The sequence below is a fragment of the Anomaloglossus baeobatrachus genome, chromosome 1 (assembly GCF_048569485.1).
Source record: "Anomaloglossus baeobatrachus isolate aAnoBae1 chromosome 1, aAnoBae1.hap1, whole genome shotgun sequence".
NCBI lineage: Eukaryota > Metazoa > Chordata > Amphibia > Anura > Aromobatidae > Anomaloglossus > Anomaloglossus baeobatrachus.
The window spans coordinates 50463430-50475809 of record NC_134353.1 but is presented as its reverse complement, the minus strand read 5'-3'; positions in this window follow the sequence as shown (position 1 = coordinate 50475809).

Here is a 12380-nt window from a genome sequence, read left to right as displayed (position 1 = left end):
TTGTTGCCTCCCTCCAGGGGCTGATGTCCACACCAGGTGGGGTGGAGCCAGGAGGTTGGCCCCACCCACTGAGGAGATCACAGTCCTGGAGGTGGGAAAGAAAGGCAGTTCAGTAAGAGAGTGAAAGAGTGAGGAGTGAGGTGGTAGTAGAGGAGCAGACTGACCGTGTCCGGGTACGTGGCCCGGGCACCAAGAGCAAGGTTGGCAGACGGTGGTGGCCGTCTGCAGGAGAGGCAGATCAACGCGGAACCGTAGGACCGGGGACGGGCGGTGGCCCGCCGGTACCGAACCGGGGAGCGAAGTGAAGCCAGCACAAACCGGCAGGGCCTGCGGACCCCAACCAGGCTTGGAGTCCCTGTTAAACAGGTCAAATCCATTAGTGACCGGAACCCCAGGGGTTTCCAAACAACCAAGACCCGATTGAAGGCAACCGTCCGAACAGCGAAAGGGAAATACAGCAAATACAGCTACCGCCACAGCTAGAGTTCCCAGGGCCAGAGCCTGCGGGCAAAAGGGCTCCTCCGGCATATATCTATGCTGGGGAGCAGGTTACCGGTGGGAAGCCATCGGGACCGAAGTTACACAAGAGGTGCAGGGAAAGGCAGCCACCACCAACCGTCCGGGAGAAACCACAGCAGCCGGCTGCGGGACCCGTCCATCCAGCCGTTTGTTTTACCAGAGACTCTGCATCCGTTCTTGGCTGAGTGAGTACCACCGTGCCATCCGGCACCGCGCTGCCCCCGCGACCCTGCACCTCACCCACCGTGCCTCCCCGCCTCACCTCACAGGGCCCCGGGACAACCAACTCCTACCCACGGAGGGGGAAACAACATCCCAGCTGCTCCCTGCCATCGCTCCCGGGATCCCCGTCACCAGCAGCGGTGGTGCCCCAACCTCACCACAAACCGTGGGTAGCGTCACGGACCAAATCCCCAAACCAAACCACCCCTTTCACTCACGGGCAAGGAGCGCCGCTCGAGTCTCCGGATCCGGCCCACTGCTCGAGCCACCGAGCAGCAGCACCAGACCCGAGCGTGGTGAGCGCAGCGCCCTCCCCGCCTGCGACATATTCACAAAATCAACATAAGAACATAAGAAAAATAAATCAGTATATCATGAACAATCTTTTTGCATACATCAGTAATCGTATACGTTATAAAATATTACAACAATGTTTCAAAATATTAAAAGAGGAGAAGAACAAAATTGTTAGTTGGTGACAAGGTAGACAGGGCTTCTGTAAAGCACCAGGGTGTGGTGTAATGGGGTGAAAGCGAGAGTGCTGTGGTGAACATACCTGTGAGGGTGATCTAGACAATATGGGGTAATGGGGCTCACCTAGATATGTGGGAGTCCCGATATATATGAGAGGACGGTGCTGGTATGGGCAGTCCTTCGTCTAGACTCTTCTAGTGTCTAAATGGTTATGTGTGTGTGGGGGGAGAAAAATATTTAAATTGGATAAGAGAAATAAAGGAGAGAAATTTGTTAGGAAAAGGTGTGACGTACCTAGTGACAGGAAAATGGAGGATTTCCAGTCGTGGATCAAAGATGTGATCCCATCTATATTTGTGGTATTGTCTGTAGGAATTCCTTGCTTATGTGTACATTAAGCACCGCTCAGTCAGAGCTGGATTGCCAATCTAGTGAACATTAACCAAAGTTAGTCAACCTGGTGCGGCGGCAATCGAGGTAATAAGGGGTTAATCATGACAGGCGTCTCCCCGAGATACCTTCCATGATTAACCTGTAAGTTAAAGAAAATAAACACACACAACGAAAAATCCTTTATTTGGAATAATACACAAAAACAAACACCCTCTTTCACCACTTTATTAAGCCACAAATACCCATTTAGGTCCAGCGTAATCCACGGACGTTTCACGACGCTCTCAGCTCTGCTACATGAAGGTGACAGGAGCGGCCACATACCATGACCGCTCTCTGTCAGCTCCACGCAGCAATTGAGGTGAGCCGCGCAATCAGCGATGACGTCAGTCAGGTTACTCGCGGCCACCGCTGGATCCTCCAACTGTGACAGCAAGTCGCCCAAGTGACTGAAGTGAGCTGAGCGATCTGCAAAAAAGTCACAGGTGAGTTGCGGTTTCAGGTGGAGGACTCCAGCTAGCAGCGGGTAGCCTGAGTGATGGCAGCGATAATAATGCCGCTAACTTCAGTCACTCAGGGGATTATCGGTCAGTCCTTCACGGATGACCACTAATCAGGATGCCAAACACAGACAAAGCCGTGGTATAACAATGAAGTCGGGTGAAGTTCATCCGAGTTCATTCTCATCACGCGTCTCTTTCTGTGATTACTGTCAGCGGGTATGTAGCAACAACATTTTGACACACACGGGGATCATTTAAAACGGACACCACACGGACATTACACGTACGTATCTCACGCATACACAGACATTACACACGCACACACGGCGAGCATACGCCATCACACGGATTGTCACATATACCGGAGAAACGCCCATAAAAAACGGAACATGGACCAGAAAAACGGAACGTGAGACACGTATGTGTTTTTTGCGGAAGTGTGGCAGAGGCCTAATACAATTACTCTCTCTTTATCTATATTCATTTTTTCATTAATTTATTTGTTACCATTGACCTGAATATTTCTGATGGGAAAAATTATCAGTGTCAGTTCTGTCAGGATCTTGTTCTTTTCGGCAGATAGAACATTTTTTATTATTTTTATTTGTTGCAGTAAAACTTAATTTTTCACATTTGGAAACCTCAGAGCAGATGTGAATTATTTATAGTTTTCTGAGATTATTCTCAGAGGACTGAGGCTCACATTATACAGAGACACTAAACGCCCTTATAATTTCACATCTGGCCATATAACACCTAGAACGTAAATGAGGCTGGAGGTTTTTGTACGGCTCTGTATCACTGTGTGAGAGGGAGAGCGTCATCCTGCATACAGGAATAATCTGCTTCATCGTCCTCTGTCGCTCCTCGGATTGTAAGAGTGAAGTTATAATCATATCCAGATCCAGAGAACCGGTCTGGGACTCCTGTATATCGTTTGGTTGCATCATATATAAGAAGCTTTGGTCGTTCTCCTGATTTCTGTTGGTACCAAGATAAATCATCATCTATAGCAGTAGTGCATGTACAATAAATGGTGACTGTATCTCCGGGGGACACAGAGATATAATCCGGAGTCTGAGTCATCACAATCTCTCCACAGGATCCTGAGGATTAGAAGAGACATATTCATTACTGATAAATGTCGGGATCTTCCTAGAAATCCTGATCTGATGATGGATCCTCTGTATAGATTTCTCTACACACAATCATGGAAGGATCCGAATCTCTCACCCTGAATAGAGATGAAGATCACAGCCAGCAGATAACTGCGAGAAACCATCCTGATGTGTCTGGCCTGTCAGAGAGAAGCTAGAAGATGAGACAATCTGTACAATGAGGTCTATATAGAGAGTGACGGGGGGATACAGGAGACCCCCAGAGACTGTGGAGGGAAATACATGTAAATTCGGTGGTTATGTGACGGTTACTGGTGTAATGGAGGCCGGCGTCATCTCCTCCCAGAAGAGAATTAATATCACTTGTAGGAAATAAGAGTTGTGTAATAAATTCTTGTCATTTCTGCGGTCGCAGGTTATTATCAGGGATTCAGCTCTTTCTCTGTACAGATGCTGCACCTGGAAAAAAGAATGTTCACGTCACAAACTATTTCCACCGTAAAATCGAAAAACTTCGTCACTCACGTAGAGAAACTGAGCAAGGAAGAAAATTCTTGAGATTCAATTTTTCTTGTGATGGAAAACAAAATAAGTCCTGTTGAACCTACGTTTCGGGCCAAGCATGGACCTTTCTCAAGGTGGTTGGGGCCTGTGGGTCATAGAAAAGATTCTAAATGTTTAACATACATAGATAAACATCACAGATAAAGTGTATACATGGGATCGGTACAAGACAAATGTAGCAATTCACATAAATGATTAAAGAGAAAAAAAATAATTGATCCGACAGGAGAAGAAAAACATCACATACCTATCAGAGAACATGAGGAAATACATTTTCACATGGGAAAAAAAGGAAAACATATGAATACATATGCAGGTAATCTATAGTTAGGCCACAAGGGGGCAGCAGTACACCCCAAAAAGCATTATGAAATAAAAAGGGAAAAAAAGACTAACAATATTAAAAACAAAAACAGACGTATTCATACCTGATATATGACAAAATAAAGAATCTTGCTGGAAAATGAATCAATGTACAACAGTGTCCCAATATATGTTGGAGTGAAAATAAGAAACGTGTCCCCAATATAATTGTGTTAGGAAATCTGCATTCCAGTGTGCTAGGTGAGTAATGCTGAAATAGACTGCACAGACAAAAACAAAGAAACATTGCATCCAAATAAAGGCCCGTCCTAATGAAATAAAGACAGACACCATTTTGTTGCCAGATATCGGTCACAGCTTTACTGATATATTATTATTTTACAAACTTTTCCAAACTCATTAAAACTTGTAAAACATATTTTATAAACTTTTTCCAAACTCTTTAGAACTTGTAAAACATAACTTGACTCCAGGTGAGAAGGGACACTCTACCACAGGACCAAGGACTTCCGCTCTCTCACCAGAATGCTGTTGACACATGCCAGGGAGGAGACCAGTCTCACTGAACTCCGACCCCCACCATTTGGAAAAAAGGCTTGCTCCAGGCCGCCCTGGATCATAGATAAAATTGTGTCCAGACCGATATCTGCCAAGAGCACACCATCTTGAAGCATTAACCTTCGGTTGTCACCTTCCAACTAAAATCATCGGAGCAGACAACTGCCTGCTGATGGCAACCACCTCCAACAAAAACTGAGCCATCTCAGGCCTCGAACCCAACCACTAAGCAGTTCGACTGAGTAGAATCCAAGATTGCGACTGTTACCAGCTCTCTGAACAGCCCAAAACACATAGAAATTGCCAACAATCCAAAAACCTTTTTTTTTTTTTTTTTTTTTTATAGCAATGCCGAACCTTTAAAGAAATTAAAGTAAATGTGCTATAAAATTGGTTACTTCCTGCAATAAATCGTGCGCTGCATATCTGACAAAAAAAGCAGAGCGCAATTTACCAATATGCACTGTATATCAGAGTCTGATGAGACCCGGCCTGGCAGCCTTAGTGGCTGCCACAATGAAAAGGAATGAGTCCCAAAGTGATCAGGGGGTGAAAAAAACCGCAAGCAGTGAGGCAGCACCGAAAAAAAGGAGCGGTAAACTGGTACCTAGTAAGGGGGGAACCATCCTAATAAACTAACAGTGAGGTACCAGTAGACCGACAAACGAAAATTCCATCAAACGCAAAGGGCAGGTAGGGCCAGGGGAAGGAACAGTCTAATCCCAGAATCTCTGGCCACTTGGTCAGTTTGGGCTCCTGAATGCGGATACGCATGAAGGGTCAATAAGTAGTATGGCACACAATTGAAGGCAACAAAACTATTCTTGGACGGTGTGGCGAGTTCGCTGACTCTGAGGGCCCAGAAAAGGCCAAGTTAAAGGTTGTGGACAACAGGGATATCTCCTGTGGGATTGAACAAACAGCCTGCATAGTCGATTAACTGAAGAAGCATCAGGTAAAAAATTGGGATGCCTCTTATCTATGGATTGGTGGGACTTAAACCAGCCATTAAAGGGATTTGCAAATAACAAGATTTAGTAACGTAGAACATCCCATCAAAAAATGAAACAAAATACAAATAAATGCTTCTGGGCTACAGAGGCGGAAGAACCAAAGTTATAAAGGTGCATCAAATATTAGAGGGTAACCTCCGAACAGGTAAAGTTATCAGAACCGAGGGACCAGCTACCAGCATACCTATACCTAACCACTGTTTCACGCCTATCCATAAAGTTGCCACTTTGAAGGGGGATCTGAAGTCCTAATCTCTGTCAGGAGTTGGTCCCGACAAGATCTCGCAGCGGTGTGGCAATGGCAACCCACCGGGCTGGCATTGGGTACCAGCTGAAAAATCCTGCAAACAGAAACGAGACAATCAATATGGAGCATTACTCGGAGAACCCGTAGCCCATGCTCGGATCCAAATGTGTATTGTATGCAGCGTAACATCACACAAAATATTACAGTTGGCTAGTGACTTGTGGCAAAACTCCACAGCAATGACAATAGGGAACAATTCTGAAAGGGAAAAATTAGCAGTAAAACAAAAAGTTAACAAGGTGAGGGCCAGGTGCCCCGGCACCACTGATTGCCAAAAACAGCGCTAAAACCATCAGGAAAAAGACGCATTGGTGAGCAAAAATAAAACCTGGCTAGACACCACAGAACACATGTTGAACATGCACTCATTAAAGGTGAAAAGGAATTGAGACCAAATCAGTAAGTCAGAAGTAATACGTAATCCTGTGGTCAGGGTGAAGCGCCCCTCTGGTGGACTTATGAATCCTGTGGTCAGGGTGAAGCGCCCTTCTGGTGGACTTATGAATCCTGTGGTCAGGGTGAAGCGCCCCTCTGGTGGCTGCCGTTCAGTAATATAACATCACATAAGCAACAAAATTGTCCAACAGAATTACCAATTAGACAAAGTGAATGTATTTTCATGGTATGTAGAAAATCCCTTTAAGCTGCACCGTACAAAAACAAAACCCACACTCAATTGAAACAGGGTCTGAATCTTTCGTGCCCTACGTTTGTTTGGGGGCAAAGGGACAACAAACTCAATATAAACTGAAAAAATGTCAAAAATTGTTTGCATTCATCGAAGTCACTAGAGCAATTAAAGAAAATCATCAAGTAGTGAGTGACAAATTTTGAGACCGTCTCACACCACCGCACCCATTGAAGAAATGAACTGAAGAGTTCAAAATAATGGAATGACATAAAGCATCCCATGGGAAGTAAAGAATCGCAACAAAAATTGCCATACATGCAACAACCCAAACTATGGAACAGTACGGATGAACAGGTAACGGACAAAACACAGATTCGATATCAGATTAAGCAAAAGTGCAGTGCGTCCGAACTCCCGTATAAGGGAAATTATACTATAAAAAGACACAGAAACCAAGGATTACTCAGGAGGGATACCATGATTAACAGACCCGCCGTGTGGGTGAAATACAGAAGGTGGTGTATCAATTGAAATTTACCCGGTTCCGTTCCTTTTAGCGACAATAAGGGAGAATTAGAAAAATTAAATAGAATAAATAAAGTGAAAGAAAAAATACAAAACTGATATGACCAGCCACATCCTTATTGGGATAGTTGTCAAGCCACAAGGGGCATCTCTGATACGTTTACCGGGGTCGTCTGAGACATTTGTACCATTTTACCGAGGACCTTGGAAGGAGGGTGAGTGCATCTAACAGCCAAATGGCTCCGCAGCAAGCAGAACACTCGTGCTAGTATTGCATAACCCAAAGAACCGGAAGTGTCAATCATTAAACAACCAACACGCTCCTGGGCGGCGCACGGCCACCATGGCTGGACCTTGTGAAGCTCCCGGCACAGTGGCCGTGGATTGAAAAGTGGTATACTGGCTTCTGTACGGTCATTAACCTAAGCCAGAAATCCATGGCTTGGACACCCAAACCAATGCCAGGGTGTAAGAGCAAGCCGACGCTGAAAATCCTCATAATACTAACTACACCCATAACCACCGTGAGTTTATAGGAACTATAAATTAGGTATTGATAAATGAACATTTCAGGACCACGGTCGGGATGTTTCTGACCCAGGACTGAAAAACCTGTAGCCAATTACTAATCGTTCTCGTGCCCTGGGTTTCTTATCATAAGTACTGGATAAACGTGACTTAGTCGGCATGATGCTATCACAGGGGGAGTATCCATCAAAACACCACCGCTGACGTGACAGCACAAGACCGCCAGGCATCCTCGAAGCGTCCGATCTCTCAAACAATGAAGATGGAGAATGCCACCTTAAGGAGCTGTAATTCCTTAATCCCCCAAGCCTCCGTGAACACACCGGATGTTGATGTGGATGCCATCTCTGGGGAATTCGCCGTAGATACACCACCGCTGACGTGGGAAGGGGCATACCTCACATCCCCGGGCTGTTCAGTAGCAGACCAATTCCTCTGTGTCGTCGTAGGCTGCACCATAGATGTTCGTGCACACTCATCAGTCACCCTCGAGACGCTTGAGCCCTCAAAAGGAATTCAAAAGGCGACTTCTACCAGATGAGTGTGAACGCCGGCTTCTGTGTGTACGGGAGAAGTTCCGTGAAGAATGCCTCAAGCGCCTCCTGCACCAATCCGGCGAGCGACGCTGATCGTGCAGATCCGACCGATGCAAGGCTATGTGCCCACGCTGCGTTCTATCCCTACAGAAATTTCCGCAGCGATCTGAACAGCACACGTGCGCCCCAAACCGCCGCAGAAACAGTCCGTACTGAAAAGCCGATTTCATGCGCTCCGCACGCAGCCCCCCCCATATAATAATAGATTCACTGCACTCAATATGTAAATTTGCAAGAAGGTGAAAAATCATTTATTTTAAACAGGTGATCAAGCAACATCCGACGACGTTTCGACCCACCTGGGTCTTAGTCAAGTCGCTGTATAGTAGGTGACTGAAGGGTGAGGGATGATGTGCACTGAGGCATGGAAGTATATGGAAAAAGTGCCTTGGGGATATATATGTTATGCAGGCGCAGCAGCGCTATTGCTATTTGAATCTCGTGTCCACCGCAGAAACAGTCCGTACTGAAAAGCCGATTTCATGCGCTCCGCACGCAGCCCCCCCCCATAGACAGAGCAGGGGCTGCATGCAGAGCGCACCAAAGAAGCGACATATCACTTCTTAGAACGCAGCGCCCCGGCAGTAGCCGAAGCGCTGTGCTCCAATACGCCATGTGGGCATGAATTATGCACAATCTTCATAGCTTGTGCTCGGGACGCAGGACGCATGCAGCCACGCTGCGGTGCAGAACGCAGCGTAACTGCATGAAAACACGCCACGTGGGCACATAGCCCAACGCAGAGGGGAAGCGGGACCGATAACTGGTAGGACATAAGCAGGACCCCTGTGGTCTGCAAGGATTTAGACATTGTGAAAGTAGCTGTGGATGTGAAGAAGAGGACAGCTTGGGCATCAAGGGTTAATTGAGAACGTGGCCGACCATCACAGGTATGCAGCACAGGAGGGGAGTTAGGGGTGGGGGGGGTGTTCACTATTTGGAGGCTCTGAGCCAGGCATACAGGCTGGTGAGCAGACACACTGCCCAAAACCTGCAGAAGAGGAAGTGGAGTCATGTCCATGGCAGTATATGAGGGGTTAAAGTAATACTGCTGTGATACAAATGCACTAGAAGTGCTGGGAGCTGCAGGGGAGATGAAGGGGGCGTGGTGCAAACTGTGCTGTGTGAAAACAACAGGGAGGGGGCTGAGGGAGCAACAGTTGTGAGGTGTTTATTAAAGCCTGCCTGCCGTGCTAAAGACAGGGGCAGGAAAAAACAGGGATGCACGTGGGGCAGGGGGCACGAGGGAAGCACCTAGGAGAAGAAACACTTCCCCAGCAGGTGCTGCAGCTGTCTGCAACCTAGCCCCTATCTGTAACTGAGGAGAGCTGAGCTCTGCAAATAAATGAGCCAGTCATCCCTAACCTTCATGCCACGCATGGGCCTGCAGCGTCTCAAGGATGTGAAGGTCCATCGGGTTTCTCCTGCTTCCACCAGGCAGAGCTGCTCCGGATCCTGGGATACCAGGGGAAGAGGCCGGACACCGGCCCAGACCCCAATATATAGGTAGAAATTACACCCTATAGGTGGGATTGGGAATTCGGGAGGGGCCAGGACGGAGTCCCCTCCCAAACACAGGAAGAGCAGGGCCTGGACGGGAGAGGGGGCTGGACAAAAACAGTATTGGGGTTAACCCCTTGCTGCACAGTCTGGGGCAGTTTCATTATGCACTACACTGCCCACCAGAAATGTCAAGGCATGAGACTCTGTGCGAACCAATCTAATATATAAAGCTGAGTGTATGTATGTGTGTGTGTATGTATGTGTTTGTGTCTGTGTGTGTCTGTGTATGTGTGTGTGCAGTGGCGTAACTAGAGTTGGATGGGCCCCGGTGCAAAGTTCAGACTTGGGCCCCCCCCCTTCACATACGCCGACACTTGGGGTAGGGGACAATGACACTGATACTCGGGGTACAGGATAATGACGCTGACACTTGGCTCTCACCCACAGCACCCTGAAATCCCTCTATCAGCACCCAGCTTTCCTATGTTCTGATATTTATCTTGTCCTCAGCACCCAGCTTTCCCATATCAGAGCATGAGAAAGCTGGGTGCTGAGAGATGTATATCAGAACATGGGAAAGCTGGGTGCTGAGAGATGTATAGCAGAGCATGGGAAAGCTGGGTGCTGAGAGATGTATAGCAGAACATGGGAAAGCTGGGTGCTGAGAGATGTATATCAGAACATGGGAAAGCTAGGTGCTGAGAGATGTATATCAGAACATGGGAAAGCTGGGTGCTGAGAGATGTATAGCAGAGCATGGGAAAGCTGGGTGCTGAGGGAAAGAGCCTTTTTCCCTCAGCACAAAACGTTCCCATCCCCTGATTGTATCTTTGTCCCCCCTTGTATATAGTTCTCTAAATACAATAATGGCCCCAACATTGCCTTCCAAATAGTATAAAGAGTCCCACATAATCCTTCATATATTAGAATTCAGCCCTATAGTCCTCCATGTATTATAATGCATTTCCCATAGTCCTCCATATATTATACTGCACCACATAGTCCTCCATATATTATACTGCACCACATAGTCCTCCATATATTATACTGCACCACATAGTCCTCCATATATTATGCTGCACCACATAGTCCTCCATATATTATACTGCACCACATAGTCCTCCATATATTATACTGCACCACATAGTCCTCCATATATTATACTGCACCACATACTCCTCCATATATTATGCTGCACCACATAGTCCTCCATATATTATACTGCACCACATAGTCCTCCATATATTATACTGCACCACATAGTCCTCCATATATTATACTGCACCACATAGTCCTCCATATATTATACTGCACCACATAGTCCTCCATATATTATACTGCACCACATAGTCCTCCATATATTATGCTGCACCACATAGTCCTCCATATATTATACTGCACCACATAGTCCTCCATATATTATACTGCACCACATAGTCCTCCATATATTATACTGCACCACATAGGCCTCCATATATTATACTACACCACATAGTCCTCCATATATTATACTGCACCACATAGGCCTCCATATATTATACTACACCACATAGTCCTCCATATATTATGCTGCACCACATAGTCCTCCATATATTATACTACACCACATAGTCCTCCATATATTATACTGCACCACATAGTCCTCCATATATTATACTGCACCACATAGGCCTCCATATATTATACTACACCACATAGTCCTCCATATATTATACTACACCACATAGTCCTCCATATATTATACTACACCACATAGTCCTCCATATATTATGCTGCACCACATAGTCCTCCATATATTATGCTGCACCACATAGTCCTCCATATATTATACTACACCACATAGTCCTCCATATATTATACTACACCACATAGTCCTCCATATATTATACTGCACCACATAGTCCTCCATATATTATACTGCACCACATAGGCCTCCATATATTATACTACACCACATAGTCCTCCATATATTATACTACACCACATAGTCCTCCATATATTATACTACACCACATAGTCCTCCATATATTATGCTGCACCACATAGTCCTCCATATATTATACTGCACCACATAGTCCTCCATATATTATACTGCACCACATAGTCCTCCATATATTATACTGCACCACATAGGCCTCCATATATTATACTACACCACATAGTCCTCCATATATTATACTGCACCACATAGTCCTCCATATATTATACTACACCACATAGTCCTCCATATATTATACTGCACCACATAGTCCTCCATATATTATACTACACCACATAGTCCTCCATATATTATACTGCACCACATAGTCCTCCATATATTATACTGCACCACATAGTCCTCCATATATTATACTGCACCACATAGTCCTCCATATATTATACTGCACCACATAGTCCTCCATATATTATACTACACCACATAGTCCTCCATATATTATGCTGCACCACATAGTCCTCCATATATTATACTGCACCACATAGTCCTCCATATATTATGCTGCACCACATAGTCCTCCATATATTATACTACACCACATAGTCCTCCATATATTATACTGCACCACATAGTCCTCCATATATTATACTGCACCACATAGTCCTC